This window comes from Uloborus diversus, chromosome 8 (genome assembly GCF_026930045.1).
Source record: "Uloborus diversus isolate 005 chromosome 8, Udiv.v.3.1, whole genome shotgun sequence".
In the NCBI taxonomy this organism is placed as follows: Eukaryota; Metazoa; Arthropoda; class Arachnida; order Araneae; family Uloboridae; genus Uloborus; species Uloborus diversus.
This window is the reverse complement of record NC_072738.1, coordinates 51,508,645-51,527,799: the sequence shown is the minus strand read 5'-3', so window position 1 is coordinate 51,527,799 and position 19,155 is coordinate 51,508,645. Positions and strand designations below refer to the sequence as shown.

Here is a 19,155-nt window from a genome sequence, read left to right as displayed (position 1 = left end):
GTATGTTTTTTTTTTTTTTTTTTTTTTGGTGGCAGACCATGAGGAACCGAATGGTTGCTTCCAGGGGAGGGTACAGAAATAATTTTTGGAGGGAGCCCGGAAATTGCAGAGTCCCCCCCCCCCCTCATACAACGTTTCAAAACAAAGTTTTCATGACTTTATTTCTAAATATTTTTTAGGATCCCTTGAGTCCAAGTAATCTCTTTAAGTACATAAACATCATGCACTAATATGCTTTGAATGTGGACATAAAATATGTTTAATTTATATTTTAACTATAAAATATTAAGTAATTAAAAGAATCATAGCTTCATAACGTATAAGTTTTACTTAACAGTTTGGAAACTATTTCTTCTGCGAATTTCAAAGCAACTGTTGATTTATTCTTAAGGCTATAATACAGTTGAGGTAACGTTTTGATACTACATAACATTTCCATTACTAATATGGTTTTGCCAAGAAACTACCACATGGTTTCCTTTCATTTTGTATTTTTCATAAGCTGAAAAAGAAATTTATTATTTCACAAATTGCTTCCTGGATCGAAGTGACTCTTCTAGGTAGTTTACACTTTTTTTTTTTTTTTTTGAAATGTTAATAATTACTGATTAAATCAAAGAAGAATTAATGGACGAATCGCGATATTACATTCCCTTAAGTTCGAAACCAATGAGTTAAATGCGTTCTGCTGCTCTGGCCTCTGAGTCCAATATTACTTCTTTAGCAAACAGAAATGTTTTTATTCATATGAACTTTGTGTTCTTTTTAAAAAACTTTAAAAAAAAAAATCTTTATGTTATAGAGAAGTCAACTAAAAATAATGAATAGTGAAATTAATTGATCCCTTTGGGAGGGGCATGCCCTCCCCCCCTTCCTAAAATCCGCCACTGGTTGCTTCTTCTTTGCTCATTGACTAATGTTGGAAATAAATCTCTGCGCATACGTCGTCAATCGCAATAAAAACGATTTTTATACTTTAAAAGGCACATTTTGTGAGGTTTAATGCTTTGTTGCGAATGAATTTTTCAGATTTATCATGAATAGACGTCTCAAAAATCTCTATTTCGGAGCTCGAGAATTGGTTCCCTTGTGAATAATTTTGCCTTAAATATTTCTCCATTCACGGAGGAACGCAATGTAATTTCTTTGCTTCTTCCTTGTTGAATGCAAATCAGTAGCAATTCCTGATTACACCGTAAGGTTGCATTTAGTTTCACGAATTTTAAAGCTTAACTCAAGTGTATATAAAAGCGAAATACACTTGCTCTTGAATTCGAATCAAGAAATTTGTGTTGGAACGGGGAGGAAAATTTTAACTATTATCAAAACTAGAAAGTCGCCCGTCAAGGTATGACGGATGAAAATTGCTTCTCTTCTTTTACATTCTAGCGAAGCAATTGCCTGTTTGGTGATATTTTGATAGTTGAAGTTTTTACCCTAACTCCAGTAGATGAACCCTAAAATCCAGTAGATAGCGTTCATTGTTGACATTTTTTTCGTTTTTTTCATTCCCCTGAAATGACAGTCTTACCAGTAAAATAGTCAAGTTACCGAATTTAGTTCCGCCCTGTCAAAATAATGCATTTCCCTGCCATGCAAACATTACCAAAAAATGTAATAAAATTATCCTACCGTTGCGCGAGTTTCATTGTTGATGATATCAGCGTTACTCGATCATTCGCTATTATATATATGAGGATTTAATTGAAACAAAGACAGCATATAATGAAAATATTATTGAGGTTATTACCGGCTGAAGTGAGATTTTATCATGACGTAATGACACATAACGCAAATATATTTAAAAACACATGTGTTTAACATGTGGTGTAAATTTTGAGCTGAGTTTTTAATCATTTAATCAGAACTACGAAATGCTGCAAATAAAATAATTGTCATGATTGATATAAACTTGAGTTTGATTTACACATTGTAAAGAGTACTAGAAATTTAATGATGTTAATTTTTATAGTACGTTATTGCTAAAGCAAGTTTAACTGTGCGACATCGTATTCAAACTAAAAAAACACGGAGCTGTACAAGTTGAGTATATACTCTTACTATTTAACCGATCCCTACTCCTATCGAATATTCACTTGAACGAATGACAAGTTCGGAAGTTTTACTAATTTATCATCCGTTTTATATAAAAAAAAAACTTCTATATATAAGAGCATCATTGTCAGTCTGAGAAACTTAGTGATTGAGATAATGTGTGTCACAATTTTGCAATTTTAACTTTCCTGTTCGCCTTCAATAATGAGATGATACATCCTTATATATTATTTCTGTCGCCTCTTGTTTGTTCTTACGCGAGATCTTTCTCAATTCTTAATCGATTTCTTTGATTTACATCTCATTTAAAAGCTTATCGTGCTGGCTAATGACAAAAAATAGACCCATAGTCTAAAAATTGTCTTTTCTGTCCAAAAAAAAAACCTGTTTTTAAGCACGGGACTGAGGTTTTCAGTTAAATTTATAAGTTTAACTTGCGCTGTGACCGTCAGAGCTGAATAGCTCGAACGGCAGAGCGTTTGAGTGGTAACCAGAAGAACGAGCGTTCGGGCACGCGTCCGGACGATCTGCATCAAAAAATTTGACAAGTGTTACGTATTACATGAAACCGCAAAAACAGTAAGTAATACAAGTGAGGTAATAATATAATGGAGATTGATACGCTCCTTGTTGTTACAAGAACTTGATGCAAAATATAGCTTTATCGATTCTTAATTGTAGATTTTTTTTGGGGGGTGGGGGGGGAGGGGGTTTAAAGCTTTGGCTCCGGTCAGAAAGCTAAAGCATAATGTAAGGAAAATTATAAAAATCAGGTTTAAGATTTCAGACTACAATGAAATAGTTTTTTGTTCAGAAAAAAAATTGTGTACTGAAATGTAGATTCTTCTAATGACAGCTTTTGACCCTTTGTAAAAATAAAAAAAAATCTACCACAAATTAAAATTACGCTTTTCATTTACTTAAACAATGAATATTTATTAGAATATGAAGTAAAACATTAAAATAACAAACAACTTAATGGGTGAAATGCTTTTTTTTCTTCTTCTTTCGGCAAAAAACAAATAGATAGTTACATTTTCAGTACATTCGAAAAGCTACGCTTAAAAAACAAACTTAGTTCAACTAATTTTGTATTTTAACCGTTCCGTTAAATGGTGAACATGTGCTGTCATCTAAGCCATAACGGTTCAAGCAGCCTGTGATAACAAATTGTAAGAAATTTCAAAAATAAAAACACTTCTCTTCAATATCTTATCTTATATATCATTTCTGTGGATTATTTTTCTGTCAGTATGCGAGATCTTTCTTATTTCTTGAAGAAATTCCTTCTGCATTTTAAAGCTTATCGGGCCGGCTAATGATGAAAAATTGACCTACGGTCTAAAAATCAATTTTTCGGAAACACCCCTTGCTGTTGCAAAACCTTGATGCAGCCTGTTGTTCTTAAGCAGGTTTTTTAAAGCAATATTTTAATACAATTTTCAAATTTTTTGCGTAGCTTTCAGCGAAAAAAAAAAAGTTGCAATTAACCTGTTTTCTTTCTTTCTTTCTTTTTTTTTTTTTTACAAAATTCAAAAGCACTGGACTTAGTTGCTCGGTTAAATTGCTAATTTCTTTTTGTAGAGCGTTCGGCTATAAACTAGCTGAACTTTGGGCCCGCCCGGGCTTTCCGACATTATAGCTAATTTAGATTAATATTACGCATTACACGTACGCATAACATACAACAGATAGCACACACGTAAGGAAATAAAATTAATACGATGGGAATGCTTCTTGGCGTTTCGACTCCTTTATGCAGGATACAGTTATTATCTAGATTTTTTTTTTTTTTTCTGACTCCGTTCAGACCACTAAGCATGATATAAGCATACAAAAAATATTAGATTAAAAAATTCAGTTCTCCTCTCTCTCAGGAATCCTTTTTGTGCAGAAAACTTTTTTATTGCATTCTGAAATGTAAATTTTTCTCATAGCGGTATTCGACCTTTTGTATAAATGAAAAAATACTACGCCCCAAATTGAAATTACGAGTTTCACCAAGTAAACCTTTAACTACTTATTCGAATACGATGTAAAATATTAAAATTATTATCAACTTCATTAGTATGAAATCATTTTCTACTCCTCTGCTTTCGGGGGAGGGGGGGGGATTCATTTTGTCTGCGTTCGAAAAATTATACTTTGAAAAATGGACTCATTTCAATTGGTATTGGTTTTGAATTTTAAATGTTTGATTAAAAGAAAGACGTGCTGGCATTCAAGCCGTAACGGTTAAAGCAGCCAGTTATGCGAAATTGTATCAATTTTCAAAAATAAAAACAGTTATTTTCAATCTAATTTATTATTTTCCTAGAATGTAAATTTGTTTCAATCGCTGCGCGAGATCTTCTTCATTCCTTAATCAAATTCCATGTTTTACGAATAATTTTACAGCGTATCATGCAGGCTAATGACAAAACATAGACGTATGTTTTTTTTTTTTTTTTTGGCAAAAAGCTTTTTTTGTGGTTTTTTTATTACGCATTGCCTCAATGAACAGCATTCGAAAACGAAGGCACAACTGCTCGGTTAGTTGGAGTGTCATGCTGTTAATTAGAATGACGCCAGTTCAAATCCGTGCCAATAAATATCTCTCTAATTTTTCTATTTTTTTCCGTCAGATGCTAACATTGGCAGGACTTTATTTGCCACAACCCGCTTTTTCACATGCACAATTATTGCTTTTTCACGAGTCACTCAGTCACTTTTTAATGATATTTATGCTTGCATTGAAAATACGTACAACCAAAAGGTGAGCGATGATCACATTATCACACCGTTTGATTTAACGAGGTTCTGTCACTGATTACATGCCTTCTTTTTTGCGTTTATTTTTTCCGTTTACATTTACTCGTTAACTTTTTTCGATTCTTCTTCATAACGATCTTTCTTTGGAATTTTTAAAGAGCGAAATGCCACATGAAACGATTCGAAATACAGTGCGGAGTTCCGCACGGGTCGACTAGTACAATAATAAACCTAGTAAAAATTAATATAATGTTGACGACGACAACGATGATGATAATAATAACAATTATTACTGTTGTTATTATTGTTATTATTATTACTAGATCCCAGATTGTATGAAAACGTATATTTACAAATGCAATTGAATCTTTTTACTCCTTTTAAGTTAATGCATGTAATTGCCTAAAAATGTCAAAATTTCAAAATAACTGCATATTGCTAAACTTTTTACTCACTTTCAGATTTTTTTCCCGTAAGAGAAAGGTTGCAAAAAAGATATATCAGGCGTTCTGTTTTTTTTTTTTTTTTTTTTTTTTTTTCCGGAGATGAAGGGGGTCCGTGCATTTTTATTATTATTATTATTATTTATTTATTTTGGCTGTGTGTGTGCTTATTATATGAATGAACGTCCTATTTTTTTGTGCAAACCATCACCCAGTTTGCATCACCGGGTTTGCACTTCATTATATTGTTAAAAAGTGCAAAGATGGAAAGGCCATTGTAGCTTTTATTCAGATGTAAAAAAATTTATTTGCGGGAAAGAAAAATTTTTAGTTACATATTGTAGTAATTTTTAGTACATATTTGCATGCACATTTTAAAGATTTTTTTATGCATATAATGCGGGTTCTAATTATTACTACTACTATTATTAATACCAATGTATGTTGAAATTTTGCTGGTAATGGAAGTTTAACACTAGAAAGATGGGGGGGCCTCTGTAGCCCCTCGCGTAGTTTGCTGTTCTATAATTCGATTAATACCTAACGGAGTTCAATGGAACTTTCTGACTTTTCATTATATGTAACTATTTGAATGATTGTTTAATCATTTAATGATTCGCCTCATAGTACTTAAAATATTGATTCTTATACCTAGAAAGACCGTAGGGGCCACAGTGGCCCCTATTTTACAATAAAAAAGGATTTTTTTTCATTTCACCTAATCATTGCGGCATCAAACAAATGCTATAAACTATGGATTCCTTACCAGCCAATTCGCAGTCATTGCTCGTGGAAAGATAAACAATTCTATATTTTGGCAAGTAAAAGCAGAGAAGCTGAAAATAATAACGTAAAATTTTTATTTCGTTAAAAAGAAAGTGCATCAGGTATGTGGACTCAACCAAGAAGAATTTTTAAAAGAATTCACTGAAAAAATGGGTAGGGGCCACACTGGCCCCTTCAATGTTTCTGGGTATACAGAAAATGTAGTTCTTTCTAATGTTAACCTAGCTTTTATATTCACTGTAGTACAAAAGTAAATAGTATAGTTATTCAAGGTAACTTTCAGTCACAATTTCTTCATTTTAAACTAGCCCACTCACAATTTAATAATTTTATTGTATTAATACAATGTAAAAAAATTGCGAAACATTATTGATTATTTCCGTGGAACATCTCGGGACTTCACAGATTTTTTATCCACATTTTGTAAAAATCAAGTATATTTGTCAAAAAGTTCCTGAATTGCTACAAGTTGCTAGACTGTTCACTTCCTACTGCTGTGGAAAATATTTTTAGCTCTCAGTTTAAAGATAATCTGAGTGTATATCCTAAGTGAGCGTATGTATTAACTGAATCGGCATGAGTACGGTTACGGCATTTCCAAAATGACAAAGCTCTCAAAGAGAGCGAATTTTTAAGTTTTTGCCAAAACTCACAGGCGAGTTAGACTTGGTACTTACTTACAATTCTGACTTAGCTATAGCCATGTTTGCGATAATGCTTTTGGTGCTTTCTAACTAAATAAGGAAGGTGCCAAGCTATTACATGATATAAACCAAAGCTTTCAAAGAAGGTCACAAAGTGAGCGACAAGATTGGGTTTAACCGGGAGATATCTGAATTATTCAGAAAGATTCTAGGATAATTTCAGGAAGGTAACAGAATTTTAGTGGAAAATATTTAAAAATATTTTTTTTTTTTTTTTGCAAGATAATGTCACTTGCAGATAGTGGGCATATTAGCTGTTCAATTTTTTCCAGAAATGTTTCTGAATTGTTCTTCCAATGTAGGTAAAAAACTGAACTTACAGGGTGTCCAGCGAAGGACTCCCAGATTTCAAAATTTAATATCTCGAAATCAAAGGACGATTTTGAAACGAAACAAACAGTATGTTTAATGTGAAACCCTTAAAAATCGCGCACAGAATTCTGGAATTTAGTACCAAAAAGTGCCAACTGGTCGCGTTGTAGGTGTAATTACTGTTTGCTTGGGTCCAACATTACCCACCAGCTCATCGGTCACGTTGCCTGTCCTTTGGTGAAAAGCGGGATAGTTTTCAGGTCAGGGCCAGTAGGAGCATTATACTGTTTTTGGAAGCTTTGCTTTGCCGTAGGATTGTAGCCAAAACTGAAATTCCAGCACCAAGTAAAACATGTTTAAAACGTTTCAACGCTGGAAGTTGTCGCCCAACTTTCGCAGCACTATTTATAGGGACTCCAATTGCATTGAACAACGAGTGTTACTTGATGCGGGAATTTCACAGTTAAGGCTACAGTCCTACGACAACAAAGCAAAGCTTCCAGAAAAAAAAGCATAATGCTCCCTGCAGGTTCTCTGAAAACTATCCGTATGCTCTTCACCAAAGGTTCGGTAACGTGGCCGATGAGCAGGTGGGTAATGTCAGACCAAAGCAAACAGTAATTACACTGCAGCGCTACCTGTTGGTACTTTCTTGTACTACATTCCAAAATTATATACATAATTTTTGCGGATTTCACAATAAACTTACCGTTTGTTACGTTCCAAAATCGTCCTTTGTTTTCGATATATTTAATTTTGAAATCAGGGAGTTATTTGCTGGACAACCTGTACTATCACCCTAACAGTTTGTTAGGGACTGAGATAGAACTGAATAACAATGTGAAAAGTCAGTCATTTAGGTTGACTTTGAGCCACCTCTCCATTTTAAACTGCATCACATACATTTTACGAGTTTTATTTGTAATAGTGGGTAGGAAACTCAACTAACACTACTAACTATAGACATAAGAACCAGTTCGCTCGCGCTCATTTAACTAGATAGATCATCCTACGGAACTGCGAAGGGAAAAATGATTCCTTTTGAACTAGTCTCGGCCGCCATTTTATGGGCAAAAAAATCGGTGTTGAAACTGCATTTTGTTCGTTTCTTAGCGGTTTTTTTTTTTTTTTTTTTTTTTTTTTTTTTTGCGGATAAAAGCTCAAGCATGCCTTTAGGCATCGAAAAAATTAACTCTTGGGAAAAAAAAAACGTATTATCTAACAAGGACGGATCTAGAAACGTTTCAAGGAGGGGGCGGTTGATTTTGTAACTTATCTTTTATTATGTACTTATCTGATTACTCAGGCTTGGGGGCGGGAGGATGCGACAGCATTTTTGGCTAAAACAACTAAAATATATGTATTTAGCCAAGGAGGTTCCCAAACTTTTCCGTTGAAAGAGGTATTCTAAAATTTCGTTTCAGATCTTTGATTGAGTAATAATTCCGGAGAAATGTTTAGAATGTTCCCCCCCCCCCCAAACATCGTCAAAAGTCGTTAAAAGTCTTTTTTTTAATTTTGTTTTCGAATTTTCCCAATGTTGGCAATTTTAATGTGATTTAATGGTTTACTATCCAAATATAGCCAAAAGTCGCCAAATTGAAACCAGATTTTTTAAAAAAAACCGCCAAATTTGTCGCCCAGTTGGCGAAAAAAATTTGTCGACCAAAAAAGCTTGGCGATATATCGCAAAGTGTTTGCCAGATTACAACACCACCATAGTTTGCGTTGAAATTAACAATGATTTCCCCCCAAAAAGGAGTAAAAGACATCCTTTGAAACATCCGAATGCAACAAAAAGAGAGGTGCACAACTATATATTGTGTGAATATATTTTTGTATGTTCTTCTCTTTAATAACATCTTGAAAAAGATTAATGGTGCCCGCGTTGCGACCGGTATTCCAGTAAGTGCTCTTGGATACATAACGCATTAATACGGAATTAATAGCAAATGTTTGTGTTTCATCAACTATTTTCGTTGCAAGTTATTCATATTTGTGATTAACAATAGTTTACTGCATAACATTTGCTATTGATTCTCATCAGAAAGTGTGGGATTTACAAACCTGATGCTCCTTAAGTCATTTTTGTAAATTAAAAATATTTTGTAAATTTAACGGCTTATAATTTTAAGTACTAATTCTGATTGCTAGTAATAAATCATTGCTATCAGGATTTCAAAACCGAAACATCAATTTTGCTTCCTTACATTTTATGATTTTTTACCAACTAGTGTACACATAAATTTGCCTACGAATTGAAAATTTCACACAGTAAAGTTCACAGATATGTCCATGTTCATTTGAAATCCCTTTATTTAAAAAGGTTCGAGAATTTATATAGGATGCGAGATGCAGCCTAAAAAAAATCCTCGTAACGATTTAAACTGACTTACCCAGAATCCACAAAATCAAAAATTAGTTTCTCGTCGACGACAAAGGTATATACTTTAATGCTTCACATAATGCCGAATTACAAATGGGGAGATTCAAAATCTATTTTTTGTTTTGAATTTACCTCCAATAGTTAATTTCCAAGAGAAAATGATTTCGAGACATTTTTTTTTCATTCAAAAAATAAGATGTTCCATTGAAAGTTAGCTTATAGGATGTGCGGTGGGAAGTTCTTGCCCATAAAATGGCGGACGATCTTTGGTTGAAAAGGAATCACTTTTCTACCACAGGATGATCAATTTACTAGTTAAGTAAGCGAGAGCGAACCGCTTCCCATGTCTATGTTACTAGCAGTTTATTAGGGTCAAAGATAGAGCGTTGGCATTGTAAAAAGTTAGTCATTAACTCTGTAAACGCCGTTCCAAGTATTAAAAATTAAGTTGCATTATAAAAATAAGATTATTAGGCATTCTTTTAAATAATTTAAGAAGAAATTTTCAAAACAAAAAAAAAATCTAATATTTTGGACATGTTCCCTTGGGAACATTGGCATGTTATGTAAGTTTTTTTACTAAGTCTTTTGATGGATTATGATTTACGCTCGTCGGCTACAGTTTTGTATTTATGTAGAAATGCTTGATATAAATGAAACTATTTATCACATTCAACTCATTTTTTTAAGTTAAGAAATACCTAAAGAAAAGAAAAAACAAATTCTGGGCAAATTCATTGAAAAATTGAGAATAACTACATAAAATCAGAAAAAACTGAATGAAAAAAAGGACCAAAATTACAATTGACCTAAAAACAATAACTGTTTAACTACCATATGTAACAAATCTTTAAAAATCAAATTACCTTGCTAAAAATGTTCCTTTCTTCTTCTGATAATTATTTTTTAATTCACATTACTGTAGGTAATAAGAAGGGGCACTCAAGAGACTTTTTTGAGCAATTACGATTGCTTATTGTTCTCATTTCACTGTTTTAAATTCCACTGTTTTGCACCACCGTCGCGTCGACCGGCCTCACGATGCTGCTCCTCTTGTGAAAACCGTCTCCAGGTTGCGTCCATATCCTACACACACACGCATACATACACACACCTACACACTCACACACCTACACATTCACACACCTACACATTCACACACCTACACACTCACACACCTACACACTCACACACCTACACACACACACACCTACACACGCATACACACACTCATGCCTACACTCACACATACACACACTCATGCATGCACACAGACACAAACACATATGCCTAGATACACACACACACGAACGCCTACACACACGCACGTACACACACAGCTTTGCATACACAACACGCACTCACACACATGCACCTACACAAACACACACGCGCATTCATACACACACGCTCGTGATTGCGAAAAAGGTAATTTGAATTCACGACGCCAAAAATTCAAATTAACATTTTTTTTTTTTTTTTTGTGATTTTGCGACACACAACACAGCGTCCTTGATGTAATGATACCAAATAATGGGTGTCTGATTGCCGCGCAGATTGTTTTTGATGGGCGCAAGAATCTAGGATGCCATGGAATTTCGATTTCATTCCAAGTAAACTCAAAGCTACTTCTTTCCGAAAGCCTTCAACGTCTGAACATAATCTGCTTATTCATCTGTCACAGACAAGGCTTATAAATATTCAATCGCTTCTTGCAATTCTAGCTTAACAGAAAGCGAAACTTTAACAAAGAGGGAGAATTGTTGCCGAGTTTCTGAGACGTCTTACGTAACAAAGGAGTGAAATTTATTAGTAACAGATGGCTCTTGAAAACGGAACCTTTTTCAAATCTAGAGTCAAATGCGCCATCTATGAAACAATTAACGAACTAATTATTTTATCGTGGGCTATATTAATTACATTATTGTAATATTTTTTGTCTTTAAATTACTAGTAGAGTTGCAAATAATTGATTCAGGGCAAATAATAGATGTTAGTTACGAGAAAACTGGTATTAAAAGGTAAAATCTGTTTAAAATAATATTGATCAATTCAATTATTTTTCCATGTTGCCTACCAGTTATATTTATAGTGTTTTGTACTTATAATTAAGAATGTTCACTGCAGACAATTCTCTTGCTTTACATTGATAGATATTTTGATGAGTCTGCTTCGCAAAATGCTTGAAGCAGGCGTCCTAAGAACTAACATTGTGGTGCAAACTGCGCTACTTTGCATAGCGGATTATGCGCCAATGTTCCCGAACTGGGACAAATCGATGATCGATTTTATTAAAGAAAACATACATTTCTGCTGGAAATTATTCTATCATGTTTGATCAAAGAAATGACCCATGTTATCACTCTAAAATGTCTAAACAGTTGCGCTTTTTTTTAAAAAAATTTATAAATTCCTTTATCAATCTGCGTGAAAATCAACAAAAAAGCTCATTTTTGCAGAAAACAGTATTTGTAGAGGAAAACTATAGTTTTATTCTTGAAAAATCTAGTCTTCTTTTGGCAATCAATTAAAAAAAAGTTTAAATGACACAGTCGAAACTTCATTTCATATGATTTTTTTAAGTTGGTGTTCCCGTTTGGGAACATTGGCGCGTAAAAGGTATTAAAGATAACTTTAAACCATAGTTTTTGCTTTTTAAACTGTCCCACTCACATTTTGATAGTTTTACTGTATTAGGTGGTATACAGTTCAAATAACACTGCTAAACTATTGTATAGCTATTCAAAATTACAATTATAAAATTCATTAAAAATAAATTATTGGCCTTGTTCCGTGGTCTTCTTTCATTTAGAGTAACCTTTAGTCACGTCAGTAAAGGAGGCAAAACAAACTACTTAAATGAAAACAGTGCAAAAAAAACCTAATTTTTTTTTTTTTTAAACTCCACCGTTGGATATCCTAACTTCAAAAGGTCCTTTCATTTCTCATACTGAATCAATAATTCTAATGGAAAAAGCACAATTGTAAAAACTTTGGAAACTTCGACACAACAACTTCAGAACTACTGAAAATTGAAGTTAACTCTGTACAAATATAGTAATGGTTCAATCTTTCTTTTTTTTTTTCGCGCGCGCGCGCGTGTGTGTGTGTGTGTGTGTGTGTGTGTGTGTGCGTGTGTAAAATTAAGAGTAGAAAACTTATTTAGAAACTCTTCTGGCAGAGGGCAACACTGAACCTTCTAGTTCTTCTTTTTCGAATCAAATATGTACTAAAAATTTTGAAACTGCACAAAATTTTCTGGCCTGCACGAACGTTAACCTTAATGACGTTTGGAGAATTAACAGCAATAGAAGTTAAACCTGGTTTTAACTACCTGCAGAGTTAACTAAACGGTAACTATGAAACACAATGGGGTAGTTTCTAAAATTTTAAAAGTATTTTTTTTTCTGAAAGAGCATGTTTAAAAATATAGGATCTGACCATTTTTTAAATAGTTTGACTAAATTTAATATTTTGAAAACATTACTTAAATCTATGTGCTTTTGTGCTTTCATTATTTGCGCTTTTGCCGATGACATCACAAATGATGAAATTCCATTCATTGTTGCCATTCGCAGAACGTAATATTTAATTTGTTTCTTTACTCACGTTTACTGGCAACGATGTGGTTGGTAGCAAGCGTAGAGCGCAATATTTAATTCGCTTCTTGATCATCATAACGTGGAATCGCGGCAGACAGACACGCCAAAAGTACATCATTTGTGACGTCATAAAGACCACGCCTTGTTTGAAAAATCAGACATTTAAAAAAAATAATTAAAATAAACTGTTGGGAAAATTAAAGTATTTTCTGGGTTCATGCTTTTTTTTTTTTTTTTTGCTTATTCTATCAATTTTAATGACTAAAAGTAGTAATTTTGACTGAAGGAAACAACCACATTTTAGAATATATATTTCATTTATCCTTAGATATCATTTGCGGAGAAGTTCATTCCGCTTCACTTAATTCACTTCAAATCAATCTTTCAATAACAAACTTACGAGAACAACATTTTAGTAAGTTCTCTTCTAGCATCCAATACCATTAGTTTCCCCGCTTTCATCCTGGCAAATCGCTTTAGCCTTCGAAACAGGAATTTCAAGCTCGTTTGCTACTCGTGGCAGGTTATGATTTGTTTAATGTACGGAATGTTCGAAAAGAGAGCAAATTCCGTTGCTTGCAGTTGAAGCGATTATTCTGAAGTACAATGCGAAAAGAGCAGATAGACTTCTACTAGGAAACTTAATCCTTCGGATTGAAATTACCGTTTAGATTATTAAATGTAAAAGTTAAATTCCGGTTGTGTTTTCGTTAGATACTGATATATGAAAGAATGGAAGGATTAAGAGTGAAGTGATTGTCATGAAAAGTCTTTATTCAAAGAAAATGAAAGTATAACCTTTCGATTTTATAGGTTTTTACTTATCAGTGTAAGATTTAGTGTAGATTTATAATTTTCGTTCAGCTAAATCAAACTAAATTAAGAGTAAATTTTCAGCAATTCCTCAAATTATTCCCAATTTTCTCCGATAATAAACCTTCTTTCTGAAAGTTAAACCTTTCTATGTCAAAATGTAATTTTATGTACATTTTTAGCACAGTAACTTCTGTTGATCAGTACAGAAAAACGGCAGGGCAAGTTACTACTCATTTAAACTATTTTCGCCTCAGTATCTCAAAAGAAAATAGGACATTTTCTTCCTAAAACTAGTATTGTTCTTATACAGGGTGTCCCAAAAGTGATTGGTAACTTTTAAAAATCAATAAAAACTAAACGGGTAGAGATAGAAAGACGCAGTTTGTTGCAATAGGCGTAGGCAAACAATAAATTTCATACATATAAACACAAAAGATTAATTACAATGTTCGTCAACAGATAGCGTTACAGGTAGTTTAAAAGATATAAAAGAAAACGCAGTCTATAAGATCGCTAAAATGACCGGTTTATTTATAAAATCAATAAAGACTCAACGGGCAGTGACGGAAATACACAGTTTATTTGCAATATGCTTGAAAAAACAGTATATTTTCAGACAGACACACTTGAAGCCTCCTCTAAATACCTCCAGCGTCATCTATTGTCGAAAATTGTAACTAATATTTTTTGCTTGTATGTATGAACATTCTCTGTTGTCCTAAGCATATTGCAACAAACCGCGTATTTCTATCTCTACCCGTTTAGTTCTAATTGATTTTTAAAAGTGATCGGTCACTTTTGGGACACCCTGTATTATGAGACTACAAAAAGTGAACAGTAGTAAAAAATGTAAAAAGAATTTGTATTATTTTACTTGTAAGACAAATAAAGTAAGACTGAAAATAAAACTCCACGCCTTGGGAGAGTTTGTTTCTTCTTATGGTTCTGATCTTTCAGTCAAGTCCAGTAACCATCGCAGTACTTTATTGGTGAAGCAAACCTGCTTTCCTCACTCTTATTTTCTTTTACTCTTCTGCATTCAAAAAAGGGCTCCTTACAACTCCGAGGGCATGCAGCTCTCTGCAATTTTGTGCGAATCAGTGTTGTAATATTTCATTTTAATGTCGTGTATCATTTCGATTAATGGATAGTGGATATATTTTATGACGTCACTTCAAAACATTTTCTGCTCATTACATCCTAATAGATGAAAAAAACGACTCCTTGTAAAGGAGAAGCAGACTTAACCGACATTTTGGTTTCAAGATAGATTTTGTTCCAACCTTATTTCTACTGTTCATAAATACGGTATGATATTCATTGGTTGCTATATCGTAAAACAATTGGTGGGGAATTGAGTAAAATTTCATTTAAAATAAATCTAGAAAGATAACTTAGTTCGCATATTCAAGAAAAATGTATCGGGAAATGTTACTGCAATGAACCTCATTTTCACACCTTATTTCTTTTTAATTAAATCTTCTTCCTTTACAGAATAAAATAATCAAATATCAATCAGGCAACACATCTAAAGTTTGATTACCAGTTTTCTGCAACGAGGCTTTTTACAAACACTAATTTTGTGCCCCCGTCAGAAGTTATCTCGAAGCGCCATAGTATAACTTTAATAATGCAGTAGCCATGGTATATTTCCATTGTCGGGGCTCGTAACAGGCCTAACCAGGGTTGCCAGACGTCCCGGAATTTGAAAAATTGTCCCGGGGAACTTCCACACGGGATGGCTCAAGTCCCGTATTCTAGCTGATGACAATATTTTACGAAACGAGACATTATTTTAAGGGGGGAAAAATCAAGTTCAACAAAAAATGTGAAATAAAGAGCAATAAGAAAATCACGTGGTCGCAAACGCATAAATTATTTTCGTTTTAATTTGATTTTTGTTTTGGTGGCAGACCATGAGGAGCCGAATGATTGCTTCCTCTTTGCTCATTGAATAATGTTGGAAATATATCTCTGCTCGGCTCATGCGCAATTAAAACGATTTTTATCGGCGACATTTTTTAAGGTTACGATTATACTTTTCAGATTTATCGTGAATAGACGTTCTACGTCGGAAAGCACCCCTTAAAATACACTATATCCAGTAATTGCCCTCAACCTCAAATATCCCCCCCCCCCCCTCCCCCCTCCCTTTCACTCCTAGAAGCCTCTCCCGTATTTACTGTTCTTAAATCTGGCAACCCTGGTCCTAACGTGCCTGAGTAATAACATAGTAGGGTTTGCAGTCGTGGTGTAGTTACCAGGGCCTCTAGAGGGAAAAGCAATCCTTCCGTATTAAAAAAAGCTTTCCTTTTTCGATTCTTACAATTAGTTCGATTTGAAATTTCGCATGCGACCTCAGAATAGTTGACAATGTAATATTCTATGATCAAATTAATGAATTAACTATTACTTATTAGTTTATTCTAATCTATATCAATATCTTTGCACAAATCTTCTAACATGAGGACAAAAAAAAATGTTCGCCACAATTCTAAACATGCACTGTAAAAACGAACCGGAAACGTTCCTGGAATATATTGGGCAGCTGATGTGCCCAATTTTTTCCAGTATATCTTACAAAAAAACAGCAACTTTTCTGAATTTATCTTGCAAGCTTTCTGAAATATTCAGAAATCTCTCCATTTAAAGCCAGTCATTTCTCTAGAACTTCGGATTAAACCTAGGTAGGTATAATACAACAGTTTTGCACCTTCCTGGGTTTTCAGAAAAGCTCCAAAAGCAGTATTACAAACATGGCTATATCTAAGACAGAATTGCACAAGTATCAGGAATTTTACTCACCTGCCACTCTTCCGAAGCTAAGCTTCTTGTGAAGCTACATAGTCCAAACCAAAGACTTTTTGGCGCCCTTCGGACATCGTGTCAGACTAGACGGACGTAATTGCACAGAAACAGGATACACTTTATAAATACGCTCAGTTAATCTTTAAACTGAAAGCTAAAAATATTTTTCACAACAATGATAAGTCTGCATTCGTGCAGTTTGTAGCAATTGAGGAAATATTTTGACAATGATACTCGATTTTTCCAGGAAGGGGATAAAAACCATTGAAATCCCGAAACGTAACACGGAAATACACCGTAACATTTCGGATTTTTTTTTTTTTTTTACAGTGTGACAATACCTTATGTTTCAGTGTTGATATTTAAGTATTGAAAAAAATTAATTGCCTTTAATACAAAATTTGCCCCCAAATTCTTATTAATAAATGTATGAATTTTCGGAAAATACAAATCTAGTTTTCGAATCACAAATGATTTTTATACTGATATCGTTATGGTAGAAGATTTGGGCTAGATGAGATTATGTTCAAAAATCGAAGGAGAGGCATAAATATGTGCAAGCATTTTGAAAGTAATGTTTTTCCGTACGAAAATCCTATTTCAGTACAAGTTTTTATTAAACGGGGAAAAAAGAAAAAAGAGAGAAAGAGAAAATGCTTGAAATTGCAAAAAATGTGTTGAAACATTTTGCAGCGTTGCGTTTTATGCAGTCAATATTTATGATTTATTAAGAACAGTTTGACAGACTACAACTTGAACAATCAAAGTTTTTGACTTCCAGTCGAGTATCTAGTGGTGCTCGACCTACGGCCCTTTGGCCACATACGGACCAGAAAAATGATCTGTGTGGCCCGTTGTTGTTACAAAAGCACGACTTGCGACAATGTCACTAATTTGGTGTTAAATATTCAGAAATCGTTTCTGAAAAAAATGCATGTAATAAAATCAGCATTAAGTATAATGATAACAACAATTACTGGTGTGTACTTGCCTTTCTTTTTCCCATGTTATTTAGAAAAGAATGAAACATTTTGAAATGTTATGTGTGTTCTCTGACCTGCAGAATGATTTTACTATGAGGTGCGGCCCTCGGGCAGAAAATGATTGTACACCACTGCTATGGAGCACTGAGTAATATCATGCAAATATCTTGGCTCCCTTAAGAGATTTTTCCCTCCAGCTCATGTGATTCCTATTCCGGGCTGATGAGTGCTAAAAAGCACGTAACTGCAGTCCTCGGATGGAATAACTGAGCTGGCGGTATTTTAAGTATTTCTGCCTTAGCCCTGGCTTTAGGGCGGTAACTTACTACAAAAGACCTTAGCTTTGCCATCAATCTTTGAGTTGAACCACACCATTGCTGCGGTCGCTCATCTGGTTTGCTTATTCTGCATTAGCTATCAGTTTGTTTGGCTCTCTTGGCTCGCTTAAGAGATTTTTCGCCTCCAGTTCATGGGAATCCTATTCCGGGCTAATGAGTGCTAAAAAGCACGAAACTGCAGTCCTGGGATGGAATATCTGAGCTGGCGGTGTAATTGATGAATATCGCACTCCAAATTAGTCGTTCCGTTTAAGTCAAAATTTTGTTTCTAATTAATTGATACAATTGAATACTTTTGCACGAAATATTAAAATTGATCCTTTTATGTTTTCATTTAAACATTTTTCAGAGGTTTCGAGGTGCCTGTCCTTCATCAGCAATTATTTACTGAACAAAACATTCTTCTTAAAATCAGAACCAAATGTTTTTCAACTAATCGAGGTTTCGCACTATCTTAAGCCACGCCCTATTTGATAAGGTCTCTTCCACCCAGGGAACCCCGATTAGAGCTAACAGGAGGTCATCGTGACCTTCCAAAAGTTTCATTGTTTGGCAAATTTTATCTGACGATTCGGCAAAATTCGGAGTTTCATTCAGTAAAACTATCATCTTTCGATAAAATTTAAAGTTCCATTTGGCAAAATTTGGAGTTCCATTCTTCGAAATTAGCACCACTCGGTGAAAGTTAGAATTTTATTCGGAAAAATTATCATCATTCAGAGCAATTTGGAGTTTTATTCGGCAAAATTATCTTTATTCGGCAAAACTTGGAGTTCTATTCAGTAAAATTATCATCATTCGATGAAAGCTGAAGTTCCATTCGGAAAAATTACCTTAATTCGGCGAAGTTTGGAATTCTATTCAGTAAAATTATCATCATTCGATGAAAGTTGAAGTTCCACTGGGCAAAACTTGGAGTTCCATTCGGCAAAATTACCTTCATTCGGCGAAATTATGAATTCTATTCAGTAAAATTATCATCATTCAATGAAAGTTGAAGTTAAATTGGGCAAAACTTGGAGTTCCATTTGGCAAAATTACCTTCATTCGGCGAAATTTTAAGTTCTATACCTCATATAAAGATGAATATTGCGGGCCAGAACAAATATATAATTTAATTTTTTTTCTTGATAGCATGGAAAATCAAGACAAAAAAAAAAAAAAAAAAAAA

The 19,155-nt window shown here is 33.9% G+C and overlaps 1 protein-coding gene across 1 annotated transcript in view; it reads left to right on the top strand.

Moving 5' to 3' along the window:
- Positions 1–19,155, top strand: part of LOC129228361 (endothelin-converting enzyme 2-like) — a 238,409-nt gene that overhangs the window by 154,964 nt on the left and 64,290 nt on the right.